This window comes from Odontesthes bonariensis, chromosome 16, assembly GCF_027942865.1.
Source record: "Odontesthes bonariensis isolate fOdoBon6 chromosome 16, fOdoBon6.hap1, whole genome shotgun sequence".
NCBI lineage: Eukaryota > Metazoa > Chordata > Actinopteri > Atheriniformes > Atherinopsidae > Odontesthes > Odontesthes bonariensis.
This window is the reverse complement of record NC_134521.1, coordinates 8,905,679-8,923,195: the sequence shown is the minus strand read 5'-3', so window position 1 is coordinate 8,923,195 and position 17,517 is coordinate 8,905,679. Positions and strand designations below refer to the sequence as shown.

Below are 17,517 nucleotides of genomic sequence, written 5' to 3'. Positions count from 1 at the left end.
TTAGGGCTGGGCAACGATTAAAATGTTTAATCGTGATTAATCAGGGAAATCATGTGATTAATTAGATTAATCGCATTTGTACGCAAAATCCAAAAATGAATCCAAAAGTAGTGTATAGCTTTTAGCATTTAGTTTTATTTTAAATGTGCTGCCATATGAATGAAAGTGCCATAACATTTGTTGTGCAAACACACTTTTAACATCAGCATCTTTCTGTAGTTTTTATGTAGCGTCACACGGTGAGGTCAAGTTGGGATTTTTGTCTTGTCTCCATGTTTTGTCATTTCCTGTTTTATTTTGAAAAGTAACTCTCCTCTTGTTTCAGGTCACTTGTCCTTCCTCATGTGTCACCTGTTGGAGTGTCTTCCCTGATTCCTGATTGTGTCCACCTGTTTCCCCTCATGTGTCTTATAGTCTGCGTCTCCCTTTGTCTTGTGCCTGAGTGTTTCGTCTTTTCGTTCACCCAAGCCTGCCATAGCCAAAGATATTCTTGCCTTGTTCGTGCGTTTTCCTAGCCTCGATTTCAAGCCTCCTTGCGAGTGATTTTTTTATTCATTAAGTTTGATAATCTAGTCTAAGTTTTTCATAGCCTTTTGATTGCCTCCTATAGGAGTGAATTTTTGTTATAGATTACGTTTCTCGATTTTGTAGAGCCTCCGGTTTTGTAGGAGTGCATTTAGTTATTTTTGTTTTCCTCTTTTATTTATTAAGTTTTATATATATATATATATATATATAAAAGTATTTTCATAGCTCTTTATTTTATCATGTCGTATTGGTGGTTGAAACATCCCAAATAAACCCTGCCTTATTTGGATTTTCTGCATCTGAGTCCTCCTTTCCAGCCGCGTTCTGACATGTAGAAGCCTCGCTCCACTGTCTGTTTCCTTGAATGACTTGCTGCTATCAGTTGTGTGTTTTGCCTTTAAGTGATATTTTAGACTGGAACTACTACGCTGAGAAGACAATTCAACTTGGCAGTGTTTACAGATGACTTTGGTTCTGTCGACTCGGCCGTCTGGAAGAACTTTAAAATGAAAATGGCAGAGTAAAAGTTCCGTACCCTTCTCCATGTTTGGCGGATCTGCCGATTAGTTTCTTTTCCGGTTCCGCAGCAGACAGCAACAGACTTTTACAAAATAAAAGCCTGTGAGCAACAGACTTTTACAATAATAAAACCCGCGTTAATGCACGATAAAACATTTATCAGCGTTAAATAATTAACGAGTTAACGCGATAATAACGAGTTAACTAGCCCAGCCCTAATAAATATATATATATATATATATATATACACATATGTATCTTTATGTGATGAACAACCTAAAACAGACGTGTTTTTTCTAAGTGAAGATCCAGCAGTAGTTTGAATAAACCCCAAAGGAATCCACCACCGAAGCAGACCAGGGAAAGAGGCCACAGTGTCAGAGGTGCTTGCAGCCAGGCTGTGGATCAGAGCCAAGCGGCAGCGCAGCCACAAAGACGTTCCAACTCTCTCTCCGGCCTCCACAGCTCTGGGGTCGTCCCCATGCAGGTTGTTTGACACACTGCAGTCTTCTGTGTCCTTTAGGCAGGATATAACACATGTGAACACATGCATACACTAAACTCAGCTGCTTCAGTAAATGTGGAGACGTTAAAGGAAAATACCTGACACCATCACATATCAGACGCTAACAGGCATAGAGGTTCCACTTTCCTGATGTTGTCATGGTTGTTGTTTTATTTTTACATCAAACTGAAACAGTTTCATTCTGGAGTTAATTCATATAAATGTTGTACCTGTTTACTCTCAGGCTTGGATCCTCTCAGAATGACGGGCGATGCCTGCAGCAGCACCAAAGATGAGGCTGCGATTTCAGAGCTGAGGGAACACATCAAAATGGTTATTTCAGACCTGTTAACCCCCCCATATATTTATATATATATATATAATTATACATATATTTAAAGCTCTAAATGACCGAGCTCCATCATATCTTAAAGATCTCATTGTAAGATATTTTCCCAACAGAGCACTTCGCTCCCAAACTGCAGGTTTACTTGAGGTTCCCAGAGTTTCTGAAAGTAGAACGGGAGGCAGAGCCTTCAGTTATCAGGCCCCTCTCTGTGGACCAGCTGCCAGTTTGGGGCTTAAAACTTAAAACTTTCCTTTCTGATAAAGCTTATAGTTAGGGATGGCTCAGATGATCCTGAAACATCCCATAGTTAAGCTGCTATAGGCCCAGACTGCTGGGGGGCCTCATCTGTCACACCTTTCCTCACTTTACTCTCTTTTTCCCCCGTTTAATTTCTCAAATGATATTATGTACATGTGACATTATTGTGGTCATTAACTCGTGTTTCCCTGTTCCAACAGATATCCTTTGAATGGTGTTACAGTGGTTTTTTCCCTCTTTTCTGTCCTCTCAGCCCCCAGCTGGTGGAGGCGGATGGCCACCCTTCCTGGTTCTGGTTCTGCCAGAGGTTTCTTCCTGTTCAAAGGGAGTTGTTCCTCTCCACAGTCGCCTCAGGCACGCTCAGGACGGGAGATTGGACTGAAGACAAGTTTCAGTGCAATCTGTTGGTTTCCTTAGCTAGGAAACTGTTTTTGAATTGGCTCTATATGAATTAATTGGATTCTTTTATAAACAATTATGATTACAATGAATTGAATTCCAATTGGCTTGAATTGGACTTTATTATTTAAGTGCCTTGAGATGACATTTGTTGTATTGGGCGCTATATATAAATAAAAATGAATTGAATTGAATATATATATCTATATATATATAGATATATATATATATATATATAAGGTCATTGTACCTGAGTGCAGGTTGTCTCTGCTGCAGGTAGAGGTCCGCTTTAAGAAGATTGGATTCTATTGTCAGCTCCAGGTTCTCCGCTTCGTTGTAGGAATGAGATGCGAGCTGCTGTTTGATGGAGCACAACATGGAGGTCGCGCCTTCCAGGAGCAAAAACTACAACAGTGGAGGTGAAGAATATGCATGAACATGGGCCAGAAAGGCTCCAAGAATAACAGCTCAATACAGGCTCCCTAAGAAAGGCCCTATGGAGACAGCAGATCCTTTAACTCGCTCGTTAGCTGTAACATCAAAAGGAGACTGATCACGGCAAGACCAGCGAGGATGCAGCGCTGCGGAACAGTAACTACAGAAAAAAGCATGAAGCATTTGGTTAAATGATGGTTTAATACTTCATCAGCACAGCATTGGCACAGTTTTTGGCTGAGTAATGCATCACAGGATCTATCACCTTCCTTAAACGTGATTTGAAGCTTTTAAAGCTCTGATAGCACTAACAGAGGAGGACCCAGCGTGTCGTTTCTTTCTTAACTGAACTCTGATCAGCATTATTCTCTTTATTCTGATGGACACAACTCATGTGACATTACGGTAAGTAGAAAAGACGGAGAAACAAAGGTTTTTGTCCAAGAAAAAGTAATGAATTAATACAAAAATAGAAAGATTGTGGGACAATTCTCTTTCATTCAACAGTTCATGTCGGGATGAAAAAAGAATAAACTATCATCACTCATCTAAAACATCAATGATCATCCATAAAAAAGCATCTTGTAAGTTCATCTGGATGTATTTATAATACATTTTTACTATTGATGTAAGAGTTGTAGTTAGTTCTTCATTGTGTAAAACACATTTCAGCAAAATAAAACATTAATAACAGGAACTGAAATCTCCTACAGGTCTGACCTTTATCCTTTCCGGGGTGAGTTTCTCCTTCTTACGATAAAGAGTGAAACCTTTAGGCTCCTCTGAGTCCAGGCTGTCCTGTTCAAGGCCTTCTGAGTTCACCAAACAGCTCGTTGTGTTGCCCAAAGCTTCCTCAGGATCTGAAACACATTTCCACTTGGTGCATAAAAGACGTTTGGGTCCATAGTCACTCTGTCAGCAATGAGCGGTGGGGGGGTTCATACAGGTGGATCCAATCAAATGTCTGCTACTGACGATGCAATAAAATATCCATCGGTTAAAAAGTAATTAATACTCTGAGTAGTTTTTGAGAAGAGTACTTTGTACAAATCTGAGTACAAATTTTCAGTCCTTTTCCCTCATCTGCTTCCTAACATCTGGAACCAGTCTGCCCATTCTCCTCTGACCTCTCACATCAACACGGCATCTTCACTGTGTTTGACATGTTTATAGAATATTTAGAACATTTATAGAACGTATAGAACATTAATCTTTCCTAAAAAGCTAATTTTGCGTTAAAACGTTAAATTTCTTGCTTTGAAGGCAAGTTAAGCCGGTACTAGTCACCAAATCAGACTTTTATCAACTTAAGAACATATCCAGAATGAAGGGTTTCATGTCCCAAACAGATCAGGAGAAGCTGATTCATGCTTTCATCTCCAACAGACTCGACTACTGTAACGGTCTTCTGACTGGACTCCCCCAAAAGAGTCTCAAACAGCTGCAGCTCATTCAGAACGCTGCAGCCCGAGTTTTAACCAGAACAAAGAGATCAGATCACATCACCCCAGTTCTCAAGTCTTTACATTGGCTCCCGGTCAGATACAGAATAGATTTTAAAGTTCTGCTGCTCGTCTACAAATCACAGAATGGTTTAGGTCCAGAATACATGAATGACATGCTAGCAGAGTATAAACCCAGCAGAGCTCTGAGATCTGCTGACTCAGGTCAGATAGTGGAGCCCAGAATTCAAACTAGACACGGTGAAGCAGCTTTTAGCTGTTATGCTGCACACAACTGGAACAAACTACCAGCAGAACTGAAATCAGCCACAACTGTAAGCACTTTTAAATCCAGGTTAAAAACATTTCTCTTTCCGTGTGCTTATGGTTGAGTTTATATTTTTCTTTTTTCCCCTCTTCTTTGATTGCTTTTAACTGTGTTTTAATTTTTATTCTATTTCTATTCTCTTTAAATTGCTTGTTTTTATGCTGCTTTATGCTGTTCTTTTAAATGCCTTGTCTTTATGTAAAGCACATTGAGTTGCCTGTGGTATGAAATCCGCTATATCAATAAAGATGCCTGGCCTTGCCTTACTATTGGCTAGCACTAGCGGAAATTTAATTTCCGGTCCGTTTACGCGTTAGCGGAAATTGATGCGTTCGCGGAAAGCGGAAATTTTCCGTTCCGCCAATAATTCAACTGCAACTGAAATCGAGACTCGTCAGACCAGGCAACGTTTTTCCAATCTTCTATTGTCCAGTTCTGGTGAGCCTGTGTGAAATTTGTACTTTTACTTAAGTATTTTTTAACACTAGTACTTTTACTTGTAATTGAGTACAGTTTAAGCAATGTAACAGTACTTGTACTTGAGTACAAATTGTCAGCACTCTTTCCACCTCTGGGCACGAGTTATATTAAGGGTGAATGTGAAGAGTCAGTGCACAGATGTAGAGCAGTATTTATGTCTATTAATGCACAAACTCATTTGTTTCACTCCAGAAATGTCACAATATCCAACCAATAAAATCCTCCTAATTATGTGAATAGAAGAATTATTCTGCCTTACAAACCTGACACAGGACAGCCACGCACGGAGTTGGAGAGCGCCAGGACGAGCTGAGTGCGAGCGAGGTTGAATCTGGCACACAGCGTGGGACCGTACAGTGTGCGCACTTCTGGAGTAAAGTCACACCTCACAAGTTCTTCCAAAGCCTGACACACACACAACACACAAATTACATCCACAAGAAACCAATTCTGTGGCCACGTGGTCAGCTGATCTGATATTTACTGGGCAGGTAACATAAGTGAGCCTGGACCTTACCAGCTGCAGCCACCTCAGCACATCTGCTAAACTAAAACCAGGTGGTTGTAAAGTGGCACATAATGCTTCTTCCTTTCAAAGAGGATTTCTGATTCTTAATTTAGATTTAATTTGACGTTTTTCCGAGAATATCCTCACAGAATCCCACTGAAATGTCTCTATATCTAAAGAAATCGTGAAGAAAGTACCTCTATGTTGTCCAGAAGAGACTTGTTGCTGTAGAATGTCTTCACAGGCTGCATAACGACAAAATAAGCTGCGATTATGGAATATAGAAGCAAGCTTCCTGTGCTTGTATGCAGAGTTTGGTAGAGTCAGCATGGAAATATTTTTTATATCAGAACAAGACAAATTTAGACAAAGATCCAAAAGTGATGGGCGCACGAATGCCTCAGAGAAAGAAGCAGACACACAAACCAACAGATTATAAACACAAGTTAAAGGAATCAAATCTGTCCAGAAGTTTCTCCAGTACCAGGACACAAAAGGACGGAAAATAAAAGAACCCTAAAAACGCTGGTAGACCTACGTGGAGATTTGTTTTGGGAATGTAGGGTCCATAAGGCAGAAAGACACCGGTTCCCAGTGTGAGATGAACTGCCTCCATCAGAGCTTCGGTGAACAGACGCAGCTGTGTCAGAGCACGAACCTGCAGAACAAAGCCGGCAGACTAAAACTCAAATACTCAAATCAAATCAAATTTATTTGTAGCACATTTCATGTCCAAAACAATTCAAAGTGCTTCACATAAAATAAAAGCATTGCAGCAGGGAGTGGAAGAAGCATTAAAATACATAAAAGAATATAAAGAGAAACAAATAAAATAATTGAAATGAATTTAAAAACAAGCAACAGTCCAGATAAGTTCAAAGATATCGTGCAGATTTCATGCATAGACACATGAGAACAGAAATGTTTTTAACCTGGATTTAAAAATGTCTCCATTTGGTGAAAGTTTAATCTCCACTGGCAGTTTGTTCCACTTGTTTGCAGCATAACAGCTAAATGCTGCTTCTCCATGTTTAGTCTGGACTCTGGACTGGACCAGCTGACCTGAGTCCTTGGATCTAAGAGCTCTGCTGGCTTTATATTCTCTGAACATCAGCAGGCCTTTAAAATCTATTCTGTGACTGACTGGAAGCCAGTGGAAAGAAAATACTGACCTTGAGGATTCTGCCTTCAACAGTGCGCTGCACATCTCTGCACACGTGCCCCACAAAGTGAAGATAAAGGGCGAGTACGGGCAGAAGCTGCAACAAAAAAACACACCTTCACACTGGGCCACTTGTTTATCTTCAGACCGGAAACTTCAAACAAAGACCGCGTTTACCGTGACGCAGTAGCCTGCATTGAACAGCCAGTTACAAATGAAGCTGAGGCTCGTTACGGTGGTGCCGAGGTGGACCCTCCAGGTCTCAGAGAAAAGGTCGACCCCAGGCAGGAGCTCATCGCCCACGTTGTGGGACGCATAATGGAGGTCGGCTCGGGGCTGAGCCACTGAGCAGCACAGCACGCTCTGAGGAGGTTAGTCACACACACACAAACATGTCATAATGGCAAGCCAAGGCAAGGCATCTTTATTTATACAGCGCATTTCATACCTCAGGCAACTCAATATGCTTTACATAAAGACGAGGCATTTAAAAGAACAGCATAAAAACAAGCAATTTAAAGAGGAAAAAAATAGAATAAAAATTAAAACACAGTTAAAAGCAATCAAAACTCAACCATAAGCACACCGAAAGAGAAATGTTTTTAACCTGGATTTAAAAGTGCTTACAGTTGGAAAATGGACACAAACACAGGTAGAAACCATCTCTGTGAGAACGTATATCAGCACCCGTTGGAAGGATTACCTTAAAGAGGTGAGCAGACAGTAGAGAGCACCTGGTTCGCTGACTGATATCAGAAGTTAAAATGAACCTGGAGATCAAAATATATCTCAGTTTGGCTTAAGAGACGCATGCTTGCAGCGCACACCTTCACATGTCAGCTGAACCTACTGCGCTATCTTTGCTGTGAGCACAGCAGCCTGCAGACACCCCCAAACGCCAGCCTGTTTTACCGTCTCCTGCACGGAGCCAAAGGACGCGCTGTCCCACTTCTCCACAACGCCTGAACTCTGGAAGGCACAATCTACAGCTCTACTCCAGCATGAGTGCGCCGCCCTGGAGAAGAAACAAACAAGGACGATCACGGTTTACACGTTCAGCCAATAAAAAGGCTGCGGGCTCGCTCCAACACACACAGGAAAGAGGTTTCTGCCAACCGTGTGTTTCCGGTGTAGAACTGCAGGTTCCCCAGTTCATGCAGAGCCAGAACTCGAAGGGAGTCATGACCATTGGCCTGGAGATACTCTGAGGAAAAGTTGGATGAAAAAGTCAGATCACTGAGCACATGATTAGGCAAGGCAGGTTTATTCAACAACGAGGTGATTCAAAGTGCTTTACAGATATATTAAAACAGTAGAAATAAAAAGCATGATTTAAATTTTAAACAAAAAAGAAAGAAATAAGTAGTCAGTAATCAGTAGTTAAAATCTGATTAAGTTTTGAAACACTGAAAAATAATCAAAGTCTTACCAAGTATATTTGTCTCATTTCTAGTCAAAATATCTCATTACACTTAATATAAGACACAAATGCCTAACAAGTACTATTTCAGACAGATATAGGGACTTGTTTGAAGACAATACATCTGGAATATCTTGTTAAATGAAAAAGTCTTGAAAACAAATTGTTTTGAGTCACATATCATATGAAACACATTTGAAGAGGTTTTTAAGCTAATTTCAAGATCACTTTTATCTCAAAAGTCCTAAATATCACTAGCCTAGAAATCTAGACGCCCCTAGCGACCGCAAATTGAATTTGCTCCCGGGCTTTTTGCTGTACGGGTCTGGCTTGCTAGGCTAAAATATCACATCTTATTTCAAGAAATCTTGACAAGCCGATTTTCACTAGTTTCATTGGCAGATTTTTTTGACAAAAATGTCTTGTATTTGTTGTTTTTTTAACTTATTTTTGGAGGGGCATTTTTTCCAGTGAAACCAAGCTTCAGATTTGGAGCTTTATTCAAACGCAGCTGAAAATAGGTGTGTCTTCAACCTGGACTTAAATACACTGAGTGTTTCAGCTGATCTGAGGCTTTCTGGGAGTTTGTTCCAGACATGTGGAGCATAGAAGCTGAATGCAGCTTCTCCATGTCTGGTCCTGACTCTGGGAACTGATAGAAGACCGGATCCAGATGACCTGAGGGGTCTGGAAGGTTCATACTGGGTCAGGAGGTGACTGATGTATTTTGGTCCTGGACTATTCAGAGCTTTATAGACCAGCATCAGAACTTTAAAGTCTATCCTCTGATGGACAGGCAGCCGGTGTAAAGACCTCAGAGCTGGACTGATGTGGTCCAGCTCTGAGGTCTCAGTGAGGACTCGAGCAGCAGAGTTCTGAATGAGCTGCAGATTTTAGGTAGACCTGTAAAGATGAATGCATGGACTAGTTTTTCCAGGTCCTGCTGACACATCAGATCCTTTAACCTTGATATATTCTTTTTTTTTTTTTTTTAATACTTTATTGTGTTCATTCAGGTCTCAATCACTTCACAAACAGTCATGATAATTCATTTGTGAACACATTTTCTCTTTTTTTTTTTTCTCCCCTTATGTGCATTCCACCTTCCCCACCCGTGAAATAGACTAAATAAAATATGAGTCATAATCATGATAAACAAACAAATAAGTAAACAAAAAATAAATACTAATAATCATAGTAATAGTAAAATATGCATTAAATACAACACAAAAAAAAAAAAAAAACCCAAACATAAATATGTACCAATGCAATGCATGCACCTATGTATGCAATTTAACCTGTGCTTAGCAGTATTCCTCTTCATTTTAATGTACATGCACTCTTAAACCCTCCCGCCCTTCTAACCCCTCTTCCCCTCCCATCTCCAAGCATACATCCATCCATCCACGCATACGCCCACATTCACACCCATATAAATGCATCAGCATATGTTCATCTATCCACACCTACACCCACATTCTCATCAGCATAAATGCATCCACATGCACTCACAATCCCCCATCCCTCCCCTTCTTTCTAGCACCCCCCCCCCCCTCACATACACACACACACTCACACACATGCATTCGCCCATCTATATACAAACACACTCATGTCTAAACCCCCATAAACAAAATAACAATTAATCTAAAAAAAAAAGAAAAACTTAAATAAGTAACCAATTTAACCAAAATACACTGCAGAGGGTATGCATAAATATGAATTGAGTATTGAGTATTAATTTCTCATGAGGGTGGTTTAAGATGGCTCCTCATTGTAAAGGGCCCATTTTTTGTCATATACATTTTCTTTATTATTAAGTCTATACATTATTCTTTCCATATTTCTCATTTCTTCTATACTTTCCAGCCACTTATCTGTACTCGGTGGTTGTATTTTTTTCCAATTTCTTGTTATTTGTTTAAGTGCTGTTATTCTAAAGACCCAAAACAGGTAGAGGTGTTCCTTTTCCAATCCTTCTGGTATTATGCCCAAAATAGCATAATGTTCTTGTATTGACACTTCCTTACTTAATTTTTCTCGCATAAGATGTTGAACCGCTTGCCAATATTTGTCAAGTTTATCACAAGAGTAAAATATATGTGTATAATCAGCGTAGTTTACACCACATTCCCTCCAGCAGCTGGTATTGGTTTGTGCGTATTTACCTATTATTGATGGTGTTAAGAAGTATCTAATATTTATCTTCCAGGCATACTCCTGCCAGTAGGGGGATCTTGTATAGGTGTTGGTATCTTTCAGACACCTTTTCCATTCCTCTTCACTAATAGTTTTGTTCAAATCCTGCTCCCACTTATCCTTAATGTGATCTAACTTTTCAGCCCCGTATTCCTGTAGAATGTTATATATTTGTCCAGTTGCACGTTGAGTGTTCTCGCTCTGGCATTTTCTGGCCATGAATTGTATTAGTAAATGTAAATCTTGAGAACTTTTTAGCTGAACTTTTTCATTAAGGTAATTCCTGAGCTGCAGATACCGATAGAATTGATTGTTTTGAAGCTGATATACTCTCGCTATATTTTCAAATGGATCTACTCCAGTGTCACTGAACATTTGGCAATGCATAATGAGGCCTTTATTCCCCCAGTTCTTAAAGGCATTATCCAGTTTATTTGGAGTAAAATCTGGGTCATTCTGTATTTCTCTTAAACAAGTCAGATCTCCTTCGTTGATTTTTATACTCTTACATATTATTCTCCAAGTTTTAACAGTATTATTTACTACAGAGTTATTTGTTTTCATCTGCTTTGTGGTGAAAAGTTTGTTTAAGTTACCAACCAAGGATGTCTCTATTTTTTTCCATTTTGGGCACAGTCCTTTGTTCAACATAGTTACAATTAATTTAACCTGTGCTGCATAGTGGTAGTTAATTAAATTTGGTAACGCAAGCCCCCCTTCCCTTCTCCTCTGTTGCAAAATTTTAAGTTTAACTCTTGGCTTCTTTTCATCCCATAAAAATCTTCTCAATAAGCTATCCCAGTATTTAAAACTTGTATGTGGTATATAAAGTGGTATATTTTGAAATAAAAATAAAAATCGTGGTAAAACATTCATTTTTATTGTACTAATCTTTTCCATTAACGTAATATATATATATATATATATATTGATATATTCTTAAGGTGATAGTAGGCTGACTTTGTTACTGCCTTAATGTGTTTTTCCAAATTTAGGTCTGAGTCCATCACTGCCCCCAGATTTCTGGCCTGGTTGGTAGTTTCTGGGTGTACAGATTGAAGTTCTGTGGTGATGTGTAATCGTTTCTCTTTGGCTCCAAAGACAATTCCCTCAGTTTTGTTTTTGTTTAGCCGGAGAAAGTTGTGGCATATCCAGTCATTAATCTCCTCAACGCTTTTACCAAGAGCCTGTACGGGGCCTCGGTCTCCTGGTGACATTGTAATGTATATCTGCGTGTCATCTGCATAGCTATGGTAGTTTATTTTGTTGTTTTTTATAAGCTATCATTAGCTATAATTAATCCAATTCGAACCTTTTGTCATTTAACTACTTCTCTGTAAAACTCATAATTCGCCATCCCAACAGCTGCCTACTTTTAAAATAAATGTTTTAAATTTATTTAGTCATTTATTATTATTATTATTATTATTATTCAGTAGTAGTATTTTTATTAGAATTGTTATTATTATTGTTGTTGTTTATATAAAATCATTGTAAAAATTAATAATTTTTTGAGCTTCTTAACTAATTTGAATTTCCCCCATTGGGGGATGAATAAAGTATTTTTCTATTCTACTTTCAGGCACATGCCTGATTTATACAAAGTATTTTTGTGTGCTTACTGATTGAGTTGGAGTATGCGGCAGCAACAGTTGGTATGTGGTCAGAGCTGATAGGAAGGCCATAGATGGCATTCGGAGTACTGAAGTCCTCCAAAGTGAGGTCACAGGGTTGGATGTTTGGAGTGGGTACAACCATGGGACTGAAGTCCACCTGGCTTGCTGAGCGGCTGAGGCCTCTGGCCGGACCGTGATGTGGCACAAAGCCTGAAGTGGGACACAAGTAGTGCAGAGTTTTCACTGTGGTTGCATGCGTGTGTGTGTGTGTGTTAGTCAATCAGCATTGGACTCACAGGGCTGAGTGTACGCCAGAAGCAGCACCAATAATGAGCGACTGTGTTGGAAAACTTGAAGACAATGCGGTCTTTTCTCCAGAGCTTGACGATAACAACTCAGCGTGTCTTCGACATCAAGAGGAACGCACACGAGTGTCTTAGAGCGCTGCGTCTCTGCACCTGAGAGACACAACATTTCACTTTGTTTGGTCTTTATATTCAAGAACAGCACCATTCTACGGAAGCCCAGAGCGGACGTGGTACGTATAAACTTTTTACAGATCACGAGATATCTTTTCTTGAATGCTCATGATCAGTTTCTCCGTGTTCTTAAAGCCTTTCCAAGAACGGACTCAAGCCGAAAATGTCAGATTTTGGAGAACATAGATCAACGCATCAGATTTTATTTCTGTCGAGGTCTAACAGGCTGAAACTGCAGTTTGTTTGTCTTGTTGAGATAACTTTCATATCAGCCCGCCTCATTTAAAGACATGGCCGGCTCGACTGCAGCTCAACAGGCGTTTACACCTCAGTGATCCTGCTGATGTAGTCAACTTCATCAGTGACCAGCTGAGGGAACCAGGCCGTCTCCATGGTTACCGAATGATGCACCAGAGGTGCCATTATTGTTTTTTCTCGAGATAACGAGATAAATAACTCGTTATCTTGAGAAAACGAAATGCTTGTCACACCAGCGGGATTTGCTTTGTGCTTTTTCACAGCAGAAATGTTACACAAACGCTCCACATTCCATGCTTGATTCATTGGCTACTTTATTCAGTTTTCAATGAAAGGGGGTAAAAATGGGTACTCCTTTGCCAGAAACACATATAAACACATATAAACAGGGGTGGACTGGGGAGAAAAAGTGGCCTCGAAAACCATCGGTAAATTAACTCGTTATCTCGAGAAAACCATAAAAAAAAAAATTATACGTACCACGTCGCTCTGGGCTTCCGTACCATTCAAATCATCCAGTGTCATCCAATTATTTCAGAGATCAACACTTGACCACAATAAAAACCTTTTTGTGTGAGTTTAAAATGTAATTCTATATAAGTGAATCTGCTTGTCTGTTCGAACCTTTCAGCGAACCAGCATCTCTGGGAGTGGAGACTGTACGTGCTGCTTTTCTGTGGCTGGACTGCAGCTCTGCAGAGTTAGGGGTCCACCCACTGAGCAGCTGGACGCCTGCGTAACTTCTGTACGTTATCTGCAATGCAGGATAGGCAGCACCAAAAACACACACAGAGAAGAGATTATGTGCTGCTTAATGACAACTAGGGTTTTTTTTTTACAGCTTCCGTTGAATAATTATTGAAATATTAGAAAGAAAGAAAAAACAAATCAAACACAAAAATTGATGAATTTATCCTGCAGTGTGGTAAAAAAATCTCTATGAAACAATTGTGATAGCTGGTTTGAATGACTGCATTTTGACTTCTGACCACAGTGCTGCATCACATGAAACCTGATTACATTTCTGGGTGTGGGTTCTGTCTGTGCTACCTGTTTGCCAGTGACTCTCTGGGTCATCACATGGTGTGGTTGTGGGACCGCAGGTCCTCCCAGAGAACCAACTCTTGCAAGCAGCCTCCTCTGAGCGTGCACCAGCAGAGGAACTGTGATCAGGGCGTAACGATCCCTGGGGCAGACATTTAGAAGGGAAACCGTGTCATCAGCTGAGAGTTTGGGTGTTTTGTTTTTGTGTGTGTTTATATCATGGTGGCGACAGAAAGCCTGACAGCACACCAACTTCTGGAGATTTTGAACTCCTCTTTAATCATCCCCATCTATCTTAATATTTCTGTACAAAACTGGTCTTATTTACCGTGTATATGAGTTGAAGAGTAAGGCGAAGTGGGCCAGACTCTCCCATTTGCTGCTGTCATGCAGCCGCTCCAGAGTGTGCAACACCAAGGTGCGAACCCAGCGCAGGTCCACCCGGGTGCTGTCATCCAGGGGGGCCGAGAAGTGGAGGCTGGACTCCAGTTCATCTTCGGTCGAGTCGGAATCATACAAACTCCAAAGCTGGTGAGGGCAAAATGAAGATGAAAGCCGCAGGTCATGTGACTCGGGCAGTCTCTAGTTGAAAAATCACTGAACTCCTGTTACGGCCCGTGGCCTTGCATGTTTCTTTTTCCTGTATAAGTGTAGGTTCCTGCCTGCCGTCTCCACTGAGGGAACTGGATGCAGCTCTACTCCTGCCACTACCTGGTTGAGTCCTACTCAATCAATCGCTGAAGAGGCCTCCCTATTTAAACCTCCACTTCCTACCAGAAGGCACAGCTGTGTTCCTTTGTGTTTGATTATTTGGATAGCTTTATTAGCTTGTGCTGGACTGTGACTTTTCGTATGTTTTTTGTATGTTCTGAAGGCTACTTTAGAACCTGTTTGTAGCTGGGTTGTTTTTGAAGAATCCTGTGTTTTGGTTTTATGTTATTTTAACTAAAACTGGTTTTGAAGCCTCTTGGTTTGTTTTATTTTGTTTTGGTTTTGTTTTGAGTTTTGAATTAACTCTCTAACTTTAAGATGTAATTATTTGTTTTGGAGTTTTTGTTTTATTTAGGGTATTGTTTTAAGACCCTTGACTTTTGGATTATTGTAAAATTTCAGCTTTAATTCCAAGAAGAAGAAAACTAAACAATAAACACTTAACTATTTTTACCTTTAAAACATCTGGATATTTTTATTACTATCTTATGATTACTATTCATGATCTGCATGAGTTTTTATTAAACATTTGTGGTAATAAGTAGCTACTGTATGTGTGACACTGACCTGTAGTCTGTTCAGCATGTCCATGAGGAGATCAGTAGCCAGCACCAGCAGAGGGGTGAAGATGGCGTGCAGCTGGTCGGCTGTGACCAGGGAGGATGCTTCAGGCTGAGCAGCTCTCTGCATCATCAGGGTGATTCTGCAGGTTTGGTCCCACAGACTCTGACACACACACTGCAGAGTCGTCCAGTGGCTGCCGCGATGAGCCAACACCTGAGAAGATCACACAAAGAACACACGTCACACCTGCTTTACATGTGGCGCAGTATGTTTGCATTGCTGAAAAGATTCACGGTTTTCATATGGCTCCATTTGTGTCTTTTGTACATATCTGCAGTACCATGGCTCTCTGAACATGTAAAGCAGCTTTGTTGAGGGACTCCAGTTGTGAGGCACCATTGCATCTCTGTGCCTGCATCTGCTGTTCCACAGTGTGACCAGAGCTTTCTCCCTCCTTCCAATTCTCCTCACTGACAGAGTCATCCACTCCGACTGCTGGAAACAAGCCTCAGTTAAGTGATGAAAGTTACAGATTTTTTCCCCCCAAACCTTTTGAGTGAGCCACTTGACTCACCCTCCTGCTTCCTCTCTTTGTTCGGAGTCATCGAATAGCCCCGAAGACCACAGTGAGAGGAAGCCCTCTCTGACACGGTGTCAGCAGAGTGCAGCCGATGTGAGTTCCTCCTCACCAGGACACCAGAGTAGGCCAAAGAGAAGATGAAGGGATTACACCGGCTGTACCTGAGCAAAAGTCACATGAAATATATTGTCTCTCAAAATGAATGGAAATTCAGCTGGAAACGGCTAATATGTGTGTATTTCATGTGTTTGAACTAGGGCTGGGCAAGGAAAAATATTAATCTAATTAATCACATGATTTCCCTGATTAATCGCATTTTGTACGCAAAAATCCAAAAATGAATCCAAAAGTAGTGTATAGCTTTTAGCATTTAGTTTTATTTGAACTGTGCTGCCATATGAATGAAAGTGCCATAACATTTGTTGTGCAAACACACTTTTAACATCAGCATCTTTCTGTAGTTTTTATGTAGAAGCCTCGCTCCACTGTCTGTTTCCTTGAATGACTTGCTGCTATCAGTTGTGTGTTTTGCCTTTAAGTGATATTTTAGACTGGAACTACTACGCTGAGAAGACAATTCAACTTGGCAGTGTTTACAGATGACTTTGGTTCTGTCGACTCCGCCGTCTGGAAGAACTTTAAAATGAAAATGGCCGAGTAAAAGTTCCGTACCCTTCTCCATGTTTGGTGGATTCGCCGATTACTTTCTTTTCCGGTTCCACAGTAGACAGCAACAGACTTTTACAATAATAAAACAGGGATGGTCCGTGGGGTAGTGGGTTAAGCAGGCGCCCCATGTATAGAGGCTATAGTCCTCGCTGCAGCTGGCCCCGGTTCAAGTACCGCATTGGACAGCCCTGTGCAGCGTGTTGTTCCCCCTCTCTCTTCCCCCTGCTTCCTGTCTCTCTGAACTTTCCATTAATTAAAGGCACAAAAGATTTAAAAAAAAAAATTTTTTAAATAAAAAAATAAATAAAACCTGTGTTGATGCGCAATAAAATATTTATCGGCGTTAAATAATTAACGAGTTAACTGGCCCAGCCCTAGTTTGAACCTGTGCTGCAGGCGTCCTCCGTGCAGCTGGTCCTGATAAAGCAGCGCCAGATGAGCCCGAGCCATGCAGTGGTTGAGCTGAGATCTCCAAACGCTCTCCTCAGAGCAAATGCTCCTCAGCTGAAGATGCTTTTTGTGGCGTCGCACAACAGACATCAGGTTCAGCAGGTTCTCCTTTAAAAAGCACCTCAGGATATTTATGTGTTTTACATTCAGAAATGTGGCGGGTATCAGCAGTATCTCTATAGCAACCTGCAGATATTTAAATATCGTGTGTGTTTGTGTGGTTTTATCCTCACCTGGGACGTTTCATTTCCTTTGGGAGCTTGGGAACTACCTTTCTTTCTACTTTTGCTGTTTGCTTTCCCATATTTTGTGGATAAACCCATCATCTCGTCACGCCTGACACAAAGATAATTTAAACTATATAAATACATTTAAAGAATTATTATAATTATAAATTAAATACATTTCATAATTTATCTATAATTTATTCTTGTATTTTATTCTTTTAATTTTTTGTTTTTATTTTTCTGTACAGCACTTCGATCAACTGAGGTTGTTGTAAAGTGCTTTATAAATACAATTGGATTGGAAAGATGACTTATTTACTGTAACACAAAGACATCTTAAAGCAAAATGCATCATATCAGGAGTGTGGAACAACACATCTCTAATCT

The 17,517-nt window shown here is 40.4% G+C and overlaps 1 pseudogene; it reads right to left on the bottom strand.

Annotated features, from left to right (window-relative positions):
* LOC142402153 (cilia- and flagella-associated protein 54-like) overlaps positions 1 to 17,517 on the bottom strand; it is a 38,738-nt pseudogene that overhangs the window by 2,608 nt on the left and 18,613 nt on the right.